Here is a 15,488-nt window from a genome sequence, read left to right as displayed (position 1 = left end):
AGGAGGCGGAGGTTGTGGTGAGCCGAGATCGCGGCATTGCACTCCAGCCTGGGTAACAGGAGCAAAACTCCGTCTCAAAAAAAAAAAAAAAAAAAGGAAAATGTGAATTCATTCTGAAAAGAGTATTTAAGAGAGGAGAGATGACAAAATCAGATATTTAATGTAATGGAGCAAATGCTGGGAGAGGCTGAGAACAAGACTTAGCAGAGCAGTTTTGATTTTCTTAAAGGTATCTTATAATCACCCAGTGATGGTGGCATGTGAGTATGGAGATTGAAGGCAGAGACACAGTATTGCAATGCTGTGCTTCAGGACGACTTCAATCAAGCAAAATCAAGTTCATGTCAGGTCCTGGTTGGTGGTAGCTATGAGTTAACAAAAAGAGCAGAAACTTTCAGTGACAACATTTCCATTTATCAATAAATTTACATTGCTATAAAAGTAATCATTTGATTGTCAACTGTTATATAGATGTTTCATATAAGTGTCTTTTCTTGTCAATAGGAAGAGAAGCTTAAATAAACACAGGGACAGTGGTTTCTGCTCTTCTGAATGCCGTTTAATACCAAGCAAAGCCCCGGACATCAAGAACTGAACGGAATTTAATTGACTATATTATATTACATCAATGTAGCTTTAACTTGCTCTTTGCCTGTCCCTGTGACCCAAAAAGTGGTGTGTCCAATTCCAGGTTAGTAAATTTAAGGTTCCCACTCTTTCTTTTTATTTGATTGAAGTTGGATGAGAGAAAATGAAGCCTATGTAATATACAACATATTAATGTTATGTTCACACACACGTATGCTTTTACAAAAGCAAGTTTTGGCCTCAGCTACACTTTAAAATCCTATCATTGTACTTTTATCAAATGAGATTAGTATCTAAAAATAATGGATGTCATTATTAGAAGAAATTTTGCATTAAAATAAAAAAATAAACGTCTAAAGGCAGGTCTGAGCACAGAAAGTTTGCACCCCACTATTTGTTTCATGGAGTTCACAAATTTTCTGAAGCACCAAATATATATATATATATTCTGTAGTCTATTGCCGATTAGATGAAGAAAACATGGTCACTGACGCATACTTAATATAAGAGGAAAAAAATTACTTCTCTTTCTAATGCATTTGTCAATGCTCCAAAGAAATAAACAATATGTGAAGAGTTCAGCACCATTCTATATTTACAAAGCATAGTGGATTTAGTCTAACATTTTCCCACCTGGAAAAACGGGGCTTAAGTATCTCCGACAATCAAAAAGCAATACTGCATTCTTCCCGATATGCCATGTCACCTTTGTAGCACTCACACACTTGCAGGGAAGGGACTCGGGGTTGGGGGTGGTTCTGATGTAGAAATTGCAGATGGAGAGCTGGGCTCTGGGGATGGAAATGGAGAGGAGCGAAAAGGAGCCTGGAGAAAAGGCTGTCATATTCGCTAGAAGAACCGCCAAATCAGAGAGCAGAGAAGATTTCATTGGAGGAGCGCCTTTAACAGCAACTAATCCTGTCATATTGAAAGAAAATTGTAAATGTTCTCTCCAGAAATTGTCCGCCCATTGCAGCTAATCGAACACACACGCACGAATACAGACACGCTCTCCTGCTGTACAAAAGGCACCCGGGCGCAAAGACCCAGGGAGCGCGCGCGGGCACACACACACACACACACACACACACACACACTCACACACTCCAGGCTGCGGGTTGGCCAGAGTCTAGAAATCGCAGATTTCACCAGGAAATCGCCGAGGTACCGGAATAGGTATCGCCCCCCAAAACTAATTCCTACTTCCCCAAGCACTTTGGTGAAGAAATGAATCCAGCCCAGCTCGCCGAGGCATCCAGGTCTCCATTCTATTTTGGTCTCCAGGCTCTTCATGAAAGCCAGGTTTGAAAGTCTTGTTTGCTTGTCCTTTGGTGGTTCGGCGTGGAGGGCGGGGGCAGCGTCAATGTAACTCCAGTCTAAACCACGAACAGGTCACAGACTAGCCAAGTGGCTGGGACGAGAGTCGGGTGCGTGACTCTGCCTGCGCGCGCGCGCCAGCTCCGCAGTTCTCGCCAGAGCCTTTGGGTCGGTTCTCTCCCGCCTCTCCCGCCCCACCCCTCCAGTGTCTCGGCACCAACTAATCTTTTCCTTTTCTTTTGCAAGATCAAGGGAGAAAGAGAACCGGCAGCTGGCCTCGGACTCTAAACCGTGCGCAGCTGGAGCCGGGGCGGATCGGCCCTGAACCGACAAAAGGGCTCCTCGCGCCTTAAAGCCTCCACCACCTCGCAGCCGGGGAGGCAACTGGAGCGAACCAGCGACAGGTAAGGGCACCGCGCTGTGCAGCTCTCCACTTGCCCACTCCAAGGGCCCTGGCACCAGGGGGTCTCTCCCTTCGTATCCCCCAAAACCGGACTCTCAAGGGTCAGGGCTTGGGGGGGAATTGGAGGGAGGTCCTACCCACGTGCAGATTGTCAGACGGAAACTTTGGATCCTGGGGCTTGGAGGACTGGGGGCAGTGATGGCGGGTCTGGAAGGAAGGGGCAAATAAGGCACAGCGCGGGATGGGGTACCCCTACCATTCCGAGGGTCACTGTGTCTAGCCGAATGTGGCGAAAGCAGCCTGGGAGCCGCGCTGTCCCGGCATCGCTCCCTCTTCCAGCCCCCAGTTCCCTCTACTGTTGCCGACCCTCCTCCCGCCACCCACTCTAGATGCGGCCATGGACAAGACAAGGAGAGCTTCGTCCCTCCCGCCCCTCACGCTACTTCCTGCTGGGGTCTGACCGCGTCTTTCAGTGCATGTGGGATGGAGGCCCGGCTCGCCCGGGCTCCAAGCTATCCCCGGCTCCGCTTTAGGAGCCACCCTCCGGCCCTGGAGAGGTTTCCCATTGCAGTCTCCGGATCATGGCCATGAAGCAGAAGCAATAAGAATGGGGGAGAGGGTCCCAAGACAAAAGAGAGGAAAGCCTTCTGGAATGCCATGCTATTTTAGCCCCGCGCAGGAGCGCGCAAATCCGCGGTGGCTGGGGAACAAGGTCCCAACTCGAAGCCCATGAGACACGGGACTGTGCCTGGGCTTCGCCACCTAACTCACAATGGGTCCTGAACCGACCCGGCAGGCCCCGGGGTCGTAGATTGGGGACCGTTGTACCCACCCAATGTCTCTTGCGGTCCGCACCTGAGGTCCCGGGCAATCACCGCTAACTTGTAGCTCTCGGACCCGGACAGGTGCGGTCCATGACTGGTGCCGGTTAGACGCGCGGAAATTCCACCTGTGCGCGCTGCCGGGCGCCCAGGGGGCCGCTCGCGGGGTAAGTGGAGACTCGTCTGGGAGAGGTGAAAATTCCCCAGAATTATTGACACACAGGAAGGCACACCCTTAGCCTCCGTCCGCCTTCAGCACCCCCCTTCCTTTCTCCATCTTTCTGCCCAACGCCGTCCTCGAGGCTGCCCTGAGATGCAGAATTGTCCCAGGGAGGGTCCACCGGCCCACTGGTCCCTGGCGATGATGCCAAGACTCTTGCATGTACAGAAATACCAGCAGGGAGGGTCGCCAGGGGCAGAGAGGAGAACAGAGAAATGGAGGTAAACGCGTAAAGCCAGCAGAGCTGTCGGCGGACATCTCACCCAGGCCGCCCTCCCGCGTCCTTAGGTCAGTTCACCGCCACAGCACGTCTGTGGCTGCGGCCACCCAGGGCTCCAAGTCTGCCAGCCCAGGAGCCGCGAGCCAAGAAGAGCGCAGCGCCTCCCACTCCTCAAGCTCCGGAATCCCCCACAGTGACTTTCTATTTCCCTTTCTTCTTTGCTTTTTTGTTTTGCTTTTCCTGCTCTTTTCTTAGCGCTGGGTGGCAATGGGTATGTGGCAGTCGTGTGATTTGCCCATCCCCTAGGACACGCAGCCAGCGACACAAGCACACAACGACCAGTCTCCACGCTCCGCCACACACTCTTCAGCGCTCCGGCGCGCAGCCCCCGCTCCACAGCCAGGAGCTCCCGCAGCCACCGCCATGGTCAGGGCCACGGCCCGCACAGGGCTCTGCGGGTCGGGTGGGGAGTCAGCCTAGATTCCAGAGACAAACCCCGGGGCCACCCGAAAGGCCTGAGGAAAACTGGAATTGGGGTTAGGCTTGAGGGGAGGGAGGCTCTGGGGAAAACCGGCCGGGCTGTGCGAAGCACCAAGGGTTCCTGTGGCTGCAGCGCTGCAGGCCTCCGGGTCCCGCCCCGCCCCGCCCCGCCCCGCCGCCGGGCGTCCCCCCAGGAACCCACCCGCGGGCAGCAGCTTTTCTCCATCCTGCCCAGGGAAGTTCGATGCCCGGGTGCTGGGACGCGCCGGCGATTCTCTTCTTTCCTGACAATTCTGGCGTCTCCGATTGAGAGGGCTCTCAAAATGAAGCTTTTAATAAACTCCAGAGTAAGGAACTCGCAATTGTGCGGCAAAGGTAGCGCATTGCACTTTGTGGGCAATCGGTAAATATGTACCACCATATGATAGGAATATATGCATTTTCATTGATAAGATAATAATAGAGACGATGATATCTTTATACAGAAGCCCAAAACAGGCGTACCTGTGCCATGGCTGGGGAGGTAGTAATAATGACACTGACGATCACAGAGGTAAAACCAGTTGACTTGGCCAAGAGGCAATTTTAAGCTGGGAACTGTATTCTGCTGCAGTTCAGAAAGTGGACTTTTGAGACTTGTCAAACGGATGGAAGAATTTTGTGCCAACAATATCCCAGCTTTGCAGGCTTGGCAGCTGAGGACTCAGAAGTAATAAATCAATGCCAGGTGAATTATTGTTATTGCTATTATCAATAAAGTGATCTAGTTGTAGCAATACAACAAATAAGCAATTTCCTATTGACTCGATTTGCTTTCCTGGGCTAGACAATAATGCCAATTAAAACTTTAAAAATGTAACCTGACCCTAAAAAGAGGTGAGAACTATAGCCAAATCTGTTTACCATTTTAAAATAAAGCTCTGTGAATGAGATGGGGTGAAAATGAGGGAAAGTCTCCAGATCCCAAATTCCCAGGGCTAAACTGCCTGACAGATGCTTCATTTTCCTATAAAACAAAGAGGCATGTTTGTTTGTTAAGGGTGCTTGAGGGTGCCTGGAGGCGAATTGGAGTGAGCAAATAGGCGGATTTGAATACTTCTGTCACAGTTTGAGTGAAAGAGAACCCAAAGAGCATGTTTTCATCTCTCAACTAACTTCAGAGACAGATTGGGAAATAGCAGGTCAAATACCAGTAAAAGTCCCTTTGGCTTAGTTCCCAGAGTCCCTCAATATTGGGAGGCCGAGACTATTGTCTTCATGTTACAAAACAAACAAAACAACATATATTGCTCTAAATTTGACCGATCCCCTTTATTGCCCAGATAATCCACATAGCCAGGCATCCAGATGTGTCTTCACTGGACAATTTTCCAATTCCAATTCCAGAGCAGCCATTCCCTAGGGCCAAGAGAAATAGGTGATTTCAGAGGTCCAAAGAAAACAGTCCCAGCCTGCTGGCAGGTAGGGAAGGCACAAAAAGTATGAATGACGCTGTCTTGAATGGAAGGTAGGCTGACTAATTAGGAGTCACAAATCTCTTGGACCCACAGCAATGAGTAAAGTTACAGCAAGTACAAAAGAGGGAGAAGAGGAGAAATTAGAATAACAGGGAAATGAAGAGGGAATTGGGAGAGAGAAAAATGAGGGCAAGAATCTGTGCATATGTCAATAATCATGCTGGGTTCAACCTCCATCACTAATGTCAGCCTTTGTTTAGGATATGCATGTGGGCAAACCCCTGCTGTTGTCTTCATCTGACCACTCAGACACCATTCTCAATCCTGTCTTAGACTTTTCTCACTTTACTCAGTAGGATAGAGACTGACAGAAACATTTTGCCACATGGTTCTCTTGAAGAATTGGTTTTCTTCATTTAAACTTATATTAGACCTGCTTGAGATTTTATGACGTGGACTGTCTGTGGCATAGTTCTCAATGGAGTCCTATGTATCAAATGCTGCCAATGTCTGCCTTGTGATTACTAACAACTGGCTTTTGTTTCCTATCACCTTTGGTTCATTGAGCAGGTGTTGAGACTTCTCTCACTTAAGATAAATGGTGTAAGTTAGTGACTGCATATTCCACAGCTCACCTGGCCTATGTGGGGGAGGTGATATGCGGGGAAAGAGATGAAAGTCACCTTTTCTTAGACAGATATTTTTGCTGAGTGTGTTCTAAGTTCCTGGCACTATTCTAAGCATTTCCCCGTATGATATTTTCTGTTTTATCAGTTGCTTTAGCCTTACTCTTTAAAATACAGCCAAGCACACCTAAGACACATATTTAATCTTTGTTGAATGAGTTAATAATCAATTTTTTCATTTTCTCATTGCAACAATCCTATGTAGTAGATATTATTTTCCTGCTGTTACAGAGGAAGAAACCAGCATTCAGAGGGGTCTAATAATGACCCAAGATAATACAGCTAGTAAGTTGCAGGCCCTGGATTCAAACACGAGCCTGTTGAATTCCACAGTCTTAGTTCTTGTATTGTGTTGACTGGCTCTTTATAAATAGTTGTGGCACTTGTTTTCCCTGTGTTTGGGGAAAACAAAACTGTGGGATTTAGAAATTCAATGATGTTCTCTCCATCTGTTAATTCAACTTTTCGTGTTGTTGTTGGATCCCCTAAACCTTTAGCAAAGAAGATGCAGTGCTGAGTAGATTCTTAGTTGGCACAACATGCTTGTTTTGTTTAGTCAGTGATTGCCTCTGGCAGAGGTAAACAAGGGCATCAAAATGTTGGCAGATCCCATTTCACCTCTCAGCTATACTAGTAAATTACAAAATAGAAGTTCTTTTGTCTGATGCAAAGTAATAAAAGTTAATTTTGGTATCATTCAGTTTAGCTCACGATAGGAAGCGGATGAAGAGACTTTTTCAAGGTGACACAGCTAACCAAGAACTGCATAAGAACACAGGTATCCCAATTCCAGTCAAATTGTCTCTTCATTTTTCCATGCTAAATGAGTTATCTTTCTGAATAAGACTGTTGGCACTTAGGATTCTGAATTTCAATGATTCCATTTAATTTTAATTAGTATTTATTATCCACATTTGCTTTGAAAGTATAGTGTTACTTTGAAAACTGCCATTAGCAAAGAAAGAGGTAGGTTCCAGTTGGTTTTCCTCTTTCCATTCTTTATATATCTTTGCCTTACTTTATTTATTTCTCTCTCTCTCTCTCTTTTTTTTTTCACATGTTCTAGCTCCTTCTTTTATACTATGACCTAAATATACAATCATCTTAACTGGTGCTGTTACCATGGTAATGTTTCATGGTAGATAAGGGTACACACTAAAAACTGTTTTCTCTGTTTCTTTCATTAGTAATGGAATTCCTTCTCTCTCTTTTTTTCTCCTCTATCTATCTACCCCCATACCCCTTCCTCTCTCTTGCTCCCTTGTATGTCCCCCCTTCTCTCTCCCGCTTCGCTCCTGCTCCCAAATCCAAGCTTTCACTGAATGATGCCCTCTGGTGTTCAATAACTGGAAGCACATTGATTTCCATAGGACAAGAACAACCTTTTTAAAACTTAGGGAGAATTTGAATTTCAATCACAAATTCAAGTGGACCTAAGCAAGAAGCACTTTGAATTAATGTGTTTTTGAGCAAAGAGATTAGTAGAATACATTTGTTGTGTGGGTATGTTAAATGTTTACTATGTAAACAGTTATGGCAAAGGGGTGGGAAGGATAGTAATACCCTTACATGTCTAACATTGTTATGAAAATGTTCTTATGCAAGACAAAGAGATACCACTGAGGTATCCCTGGGAGGATAATCTAAATAGAATATTCTGTACATTTAAGTTTTTAAGACTTCTCAATGGAAGCCTTCTATGTTTAGAATGGAAACATTTTTCTTGAAGGATATATGTGTGTGTGTGTGTGTGTGTATAAATATATATATATATATATATATATATATATAAAATGTATGCCTGTGAATGTGTGTGTGTGTGTGTGTGTGTATACATACACACATACACATGTGAGCAAGAAAGACAAAGGGGAGATATTTGTTAGGTGGGAAATAGAGAAGTTTTACTTACATGATTGTGTGAATAATAATATCAAGCTGCACATTTTTATTAATCACTAAATACATGAGAAACTAGAAGTGAGGTTGACATGCTATAAGGATATCTTCTTTCTTTCTCACTCCAAATTTCACTGCTGCCCTCTAATCAGTCTCCAGGTTAAATCTGTTCCCTGGGAGGCTTCCCCAGAATCCACACCCCTCTTTCCACCCAGGCATCTTCTCAGACCTTTCGCACCTCTCGCGTGAACTATCACCAGAGCCATATGCTTCTAAGCAGTCTCCCACTCTCCAGTCTTTCTCTAGTACAAACTACTCCTCACACTGCCAGAGTGACCTTTCTAAAATGCAAATCTGAACATGTCATTCTCCTGTTAAAAATTCTTCAGTGTTTCTCAATGTCTAGGATAAACCCTGAAATCAAACCCACATGGGAGCTTCCATAGCTGATCAGGGCTGTTTTGCCAGCCATCTTTCTCAAGGGCATTTCTTCATCCTCCTACTGCACAAGGAGATAATGCATATAAACAGCTTAGTATAATGACTGGTACAGCATACATGCTAAATAAATACCAGCCAATCTATTTCTTTCCCTTTTATTTTCTTCCTCCTTTTCTTCCTTATCATAGATTGTATTATTATTATTATAACAACAGGCAATGATAAGCATCATACTTATGCTCTAGCCATTACTCAAAGTAATAATAATACCCATGAAAAGGTATGATATAATATGATGAATTTAATAAATAGTTTGCATTCTCTATCTCATTTAACCTCTCACAGCCAGGCGCATCATCTGATACCTACCAGGTGCTCAGTACCTGCCTGTTATTTTTATGTGCCTAATCCATACGATAACAATGACATTTTTGGCCCTTATTATTTGTAGCCACATGTTTTGGAAGGTGAAGCCATGGATATTTTTATTTTAAAAACCAAATTATTTACAAAGGAGTTAACTTATGAAAATGCTAAGCAACTTGGATGGTTTTATTTGGTGTTGGTAGGAGAGTAACAGCTAGAGCTTGTTAGGGATACAGATGTGGTGAGAATAGACGCCATATTTTATAAATGATGGCAATATACACTTAAATTTACATTTTTATCTTCTCTTTAAAATGAAACCAAATGCCCTGATGTTTCCAAAGAACACAATTAAATAGAATTTTTTAAATCACTTCCTATTTATCAAAATAATTTTACCATTTTATTGCATCATAGGCAACCCCATGAATATGCATAGTACCCCCTCCATTTTATTTTAGCAAAGAAGCTGTAGGCAACTTCATAGGCTAGTTTAAATTCAAATTTCCAGCACACGGACAATGAGTAACAGCAACAATAAAAGCTGATGATCTACATTTTTCAGATTAGTGCAAATACATAACAAAAACTGTGGTAGCCAGGCAGTCTTTTGAAGCTATGTGGATTTACTGGGCTCAGAAAAGCAGAACCTCTCTTTTCTGAGGCTGAGAATGCTAAATACTCTTGAATGTTGACCTCTTGGCAGAAGTGGGCCCATTTTTTCAAAAGTTAATGTTCATAGTCACCTGCTATAGTGCTTTAAATGATGAGTCTGAATTATTTAAATAACTACTATCTTCTAAGAAGTCATTTAAAAGAGATTAATTCACAGGTTGAGTATCTGAGATACTTTACTCCCCTTGTAAAGATGTCGAGTCAGGCTGGGATTCAGGCCTAGGAATCTAGATTTTTAGCAAGCCCCTTCCTTGATACTGAGGTGGGTAATCACAGGACTACATTTTAAATAACAGACTGATGAATTAGAATGTAAAAGGCATCAAGGAGGAAAGAAAATGGGATATACAACTCAAATGTCACTGCCAATATTACCGTAGGTATTTTCCATTCATATGTGGGCCATCAAGGCCCCAACGGAGAGCTTTGTTGTAGATGGAGACTTTTTGATTTGTTAGGCAAATTCTGGTGTGAACAATGAACAACAATTCAGGAGGACAGCTATAGATTAAGAAGCATATATTTCAATGTACAGGAAATCTAGATACCTATTTGTTTGGATGGGGCACAGTCCCATCTGCATACAATATGTCCTTGGATTTAAATCAGTCTCCGCTATTTAAAAAATAAGTACTTGATTTCTTTTCTATTTCTTGTTTTATTTTTTTCCTCCTTAAATTCCTCTCATTAGCTTAATATCTTCACAGATCATATATATCTTCATGATTCCAGAGCTCCTCTCTTCCTTTCTATAAAAGATAAGCACAGAGTAATTTGATTGGTAGAGGAAAAATAATATATTTCACACCCAGTTTTATATTGTTGAACACGATGAAGATTTTGTAATACTCTGCCTTCCTCGGCACTGTTACAAAGGGTAGGGCTTCCACCATAACCAGCATGAATATAGAAAGTGATAAGAAAATTCTGCATTCTTCTATCTGGTGTTCTGTCTAGATTCTCATTACTAATATAGCTGGATCAGGCACCTGGACTTCTTCCTCTTGTTCTCTCCCAACTCTAGTGGAGAAGTTAGAGAAAGTGAGAGAATTGTCTTAAATGTTAATGCTGATACATTTCACTGTCATTGTTGCAAAACGTTGCACTCGGATGATCCCAAGTAACAGGCGGGTATAATACTTCCTCTAGGGGTAAGAAAGTTATAATGACTTTTCTTGACTTTACTGTGCATCCTTAGTCATGCTGATGATTATTCTTCTTTAATAAAGCAAATAAGTCCTTCCTCCCCTCCTCATTCATGCCAAGCCAATAAACAAGACAGAATGATGTTGGAAGACAAGCCTCTTATTTCTTATTTAATTAAATACAAAGGAGCTCTTTAGGAGGAATGTGATTGTGAGCTAAATAATTACCTGAAGCCTAATTTTTCTTCTTTTCCATAAAAGATAAGCACAGAATAATTTGATAGGTAGAGGAAAAATATATTTCACACACAGTTTTATATTGTTGAACACAAGGAAGATTTTCTAATACTCTGCCTTCCTTGGCACTATTACAAAGGGAAGCGCTTCTACCATAACCAGCATGAAAATAGAAAATGATAAGAAAATTCTATTTAATTGTGTTCTTTGGAGAGCATCAGGGCATTTGGTTTCATTTTAGGGGGGAGATAAAGAGCAGCTCCAGGGCCAAAGCATGTTTCCCAGATATGCCCACTGTTCTCTTGCTTTATCCTCAAAATTACTTTTTTTTTTTTATCAGATTTTATCAGTAGAGTGGGCAGTTATGTCTTCACATGTAAGCCTAAATAATAAAGACTTTATTTTTCTTTGTGCTGTGCTGGATGGAGGTACTGAAGTCAGAAGGAGGGGTAGATGATATAGGTTTAATTTCTGTTGTCTCTGGCAACTGGGTATCATTAAACAGTAAACAAGCAATCTCAATTTTGCTTTAGTTTAAAATAAGCCTGACTGGATATTTTGCATGACTAGTTATTTCCATATTAGGGGAAACTTCAGAATTTTGGGTAAGATACTCTTCTGTGACGATAATAATGGCAGCAAAAACCATGAAATGACAGCTGCTGTTTTTTGAGTTTTTAATCAGATTTTAGAACCTATGCCATTTCTTTACATATATTGTTTCTATACCTCATACTCACCTTATGTGGTACATTTATTCCTTTTTCTTTCTAAGTCTTGAAACCATGGCTTGTTGACACTAAATAACTTATTCTAGGTCTAAGAGTGAGTTTGTGGCTCTGGGCATTATTTCCACATCTAAGGTTAATGATCAGTTTTGAATGTGCTTTTGTTTTGTTATTCTATACCACAAGCAGTTCTTTCAGAGGATATCTCATTATATTATTTGGCATCTAATTCTGATAAGGCTAAGGAAAAAGAGAAAGAGATGAAAAAGAAATAGAAGCAAGTCTCACTTGCAGTCAGCGTTCAGAAAACGAAATCATGAGAACAGACCTCATGGTAAAGGAATCAGCCTTAGGTGAAGTTTAGAATCTGTGTCCTGGCCACTAGCTCCTGGCTTAGTATAATTTATAGGGTTTGAGTTTAAAAGTGCTTGAGCCTTCATAGTCCCCTGGGAGCTCTTTCTAGGCACAGAGGTGGAAAAAGTCTCAGCAAGGCTTCCAGGTATAAAATTTCCAAGGCATACAATATTTATTGATATTTATAAAGCATATGTATGTTGCAACATTTCTGCTGATTAGGAAAACATTAAGTATTGGTAAAATGTTATCATTTAATCTCCTTCCATTTCATACTGTTATATCTATTCCCTTCCTTTGCAAAACAATTATCATTACTTAACCTAAACTTCTGCATTGCAGGTACACAAACAAAAGGCCAAAGAGGCTAGTTGTCCTGAGGGATAAACCACCTCGGAATAATTCTATTCCTGTTTACACTTATTGTTAACACTTATTTGTGTGCCCCCACATGTTCTGAGAATCATGACTGTATATTGGTAAATGATAATATCAGCTAATTTCCTTTTCACAATTAATTGAAATTTTACATTCTTACATTTCAATATCAGTCAATATTTTTACATACTGACAGTTTTAATCAAGGATTATCTTTCACAAGGGAGCTGTAACAGAGCCCTAATTAATTAAAGTGATAATCACTCCTCTCCCTCAGAGTTTGTTAGTTACATAACACATTCTTCAGGAAATTCACATCTTTAGCATTCATCTTTAAATTTCTCTCATTTAAAAGGAGATACCCTGGCTTCTATCTCTATAAGAATTTGCTGAAAATTCACATTATTTTTATCTTACAGCATTAGGAAAGAAAGGAGGCCATGTCTATTTTCTAGAAAGTTTTCATATTCAAACCAAATAAAATGAGATGTTCCGATCTTTGAAATGTTCACTTTGAATCCTAGGGGTCTTTTTCATGGAAAAAAACAAGGCTGTCAAATGACTCCCATTTGCTATTCACCAGCTTATTATAGCTTCTTCATCACAATGCCAGTGCCCACGGTCCATTCCTGTTGGGTCTTTTTTCACTTCCATTCTTCGGCTACAATTGCTCTTGCCTCTCTGTAGTTTTTCTTTGTTCGTAAGGTTTGTTACATTTTCTGGTCCAGTTTAATTTGGTTATTTTAGGAGATATTGAATCTAGAGTACTGGCAATAATTGGCAGCCCTATTCTCTCCTCCTTTAATAGCTATTGCCCCTGTTTCTGTACTTTGGCATCTCTTGGTGTCTGAGATGTACTTTCAGAAATAATTGATGGTGACTCTCAATTCATTCAGTTTATTCCCTAAGACTTGGGAATCTAGATCATTGAAATTCCTGCACCAAATATTGGTCAGATTTGCTAAAGGTCATTCCTATTTGGCTTGCATATTTTAATTAAATTAAGGTGACTTACTCATTCCACTTGCAGCAAACATTTGACTACATTTTAAAATTATAATTTCTCCCAAACTCCCGAGTGCTCTGACTATATTTTTTTATATATGTGGGAAAAAAAAACTTGATACCAAGAGGTCAATTATCTAAAATTCCAATGAGCTTTTTTTCTGTCACTATATGTAATTATTGAAAGACCTTTTTTCTTGCTGCAATAGTTTTTTTTAATAGCCTTTATTTTTTGAATCAGTTTTAATTTCACCACAAAATTGAGCAGAAGAGTTTCCACATACTTTCTGCCCTTGTACACACCTACTTCCTTCCACTATCAACATCTCCCATCTGAGTGGGACATTTGTTTCAACTGGTGAACTACATTGACACATCAGTGTCGCCAGAGCCCATAGTTTACAATAGGGTTCCTGCTTGGTATTGAGGATTCACTGAATTTGGACAAGTATATAATAGTATGTAGATGCTACTGTACGCATGTAACATCATACAAAGTATTTCCACTGCCCTAAAAAAATCCTCTGTGCTCCTTCCATTTACTCCCCTCTTTACCTTAACTCTGGACAACCACTGGTTCTTTGATTGTCACTATAGTTGGCCTTTTCTGATTGTCATGTAGTTGGACTCATACAGTGTGCAGTCTTTTAGACTGACCTCTTTCAGTTAGTAATAACTTTCTTTCACTTAGTGTGTAAATTCAAGTCATTTAAGGTTCCTCCATGTCTTTTCATGGTTTGATAGTTCCTTTCTTTTCAGCACTGAATGATATTCCATTGCATTTATTTTTCTTTGGGGTTTTCATTAAATCAGTAAATATTTTGCCATGCTTCTTGAAGATAAATTTTAGCCAGGCAATAGATAAATATTTTTTTTCTTTTGGTCATTGTATTATTTTATTCTTCTTTTGCATTTTCTTTAATCTTACATTTCCATATTCTTGAGCTCTAGAACTTTCTAATAATGGTCACAGAATTCATGTTCTGAATATTTTAATTCTCTTTTTTTGTCTTCCATTAACCCACTATATCCCTATTTCAGTACTTAGAAACGCGTAGTTTCTTGGCGTCTTGTAGATTTTATTTAACTGTCTTTATTTTCCCATGATTATATATTTTACGGGAAGTTTTAAAAATTCAGACAACAAACACCTTTCACTTCTCTCTTTTGAAGGATTTGAGTGGTTTGTTTACCAAGTTTGGACAACCCTTCCACTTCTCTAAGTGTGTAAATTCAAGAAGAGGAGAGGAAAAATTATCCCAGGGCTGTTTACTTCCCTCTTCTCTTTCTCACAGCATCTTCCAAGTTTCAGCAGCCATGGACATGACGAAGCTAAGTTAAAAAACTGCAAACCTAGTTGAAAGACCACTTTATGCAAGACCGTATGACTCCTAAATATCATTTAAATGAAACACCATAAATCATTTTTTGTTTTTCCAATAGCAGACAGAGTATTCTTGTTCCTATCTGAGAAGCAAAGAGGTTGTATAGGAACACCTCCTCTGAGGTGTTTCCGTTGCTCTATCCTCTGCCTTTAGGAAAATTGATACTGTCTGAATATGGCCCTAGTCCTTCCAGCTATTTGGACATGGGCTTTACACATGAAAGCTAATGGTACCCACTTAGGTAACTTGACAATTAACCTCTTCATATGGACCTACTCTTTATCTTACACTAATATCTTATATTCAACACCTTTATATGATAAAATTCTTTTGATTTTCTCTGGTTTCATTTAATAAAAAAAAAAAAACTGCTCAGTAAGGACTGAGCCTGTAGTCCCTCCTTTCCTTCTCCTCCCCTTTTTTCTCCCCCTTCTCTTCCTCCCTCATCTCCCTCCGCTTCCTCACCCTCCTCCTCCTTTCTCCCCCTCCTCCTGCTCCTTCTTCTCAGCATTGAATTTGATGCCTGCCTCTATTCTTGGCACATAGCAGAGCTCAATAAATATTTATTTAATGATATTTTATGCTAGTAGTCTGCTAAGAGTTCCAAGTTTCCTACTACCCCAATCTGCTTCTTCTGTTGATTTCATAGTACCAAATTATTCTTTTCTGAAATAGCTCAAAGA

At 41.2% G+C, this 15,488-nt stretch overlaps 1 protein-coding gene across 9 annotated transcripts in view; it reads left to right on the top strand.

The window, feature by feature from the left end:
- Window positions 1–1,499: 1,499 nt before the first annotated feature.
- Window positions 1,500–15,488, top strand: part of CHRM2 (cholinergic receptor muscarinic 2) — a 172,122-nt gene continuing 158,133 nt past the window's right edge. For 5 of the 9 annotated variants that reach the window (XR_004268225.1, XR_004268227.1, XR_004268231.1 and 2 more), the window contains exons 1-2: window positions 1,798–1,890; window positions 2,152–2,309. The gene's annotated coding sequence lies outside the window, so the exon portion shown is untranslated. Of the gene's footprint in view, window positions 1,891–1,987; window positions 2,074–2,151; window positions 2,310–15,488 lie in introns of those variants that run through there. The other 4 variants (XR_004268229.1, XR_004268226.1, XM_032275898.1 and 1 more) reach the window with 2 other exon arrangements.

The sequence above is a fragment of the Sapajus apella genome, unplaced genomic scaffold (assembly GCF_009761245.1).
Source record: "Sapajus apella isolate SASKATOON/1434 unplaced genomic scaffold, GSC_monkey_1.0 scaffold7, whole genome shotgun sequence".
Classification (NCBI taxonomy): domain Eukaryota; kingdom Metazoa; phylum Chordata; class Mammalia; order Primates; family Cebidae; genus Sapajus; species Sapajus apella.
The sequence above is the reverse complement of the archived record's forward strand: the minus strand, read 5'-3'. Positions and strand labels throughout refer to the sequence as shown.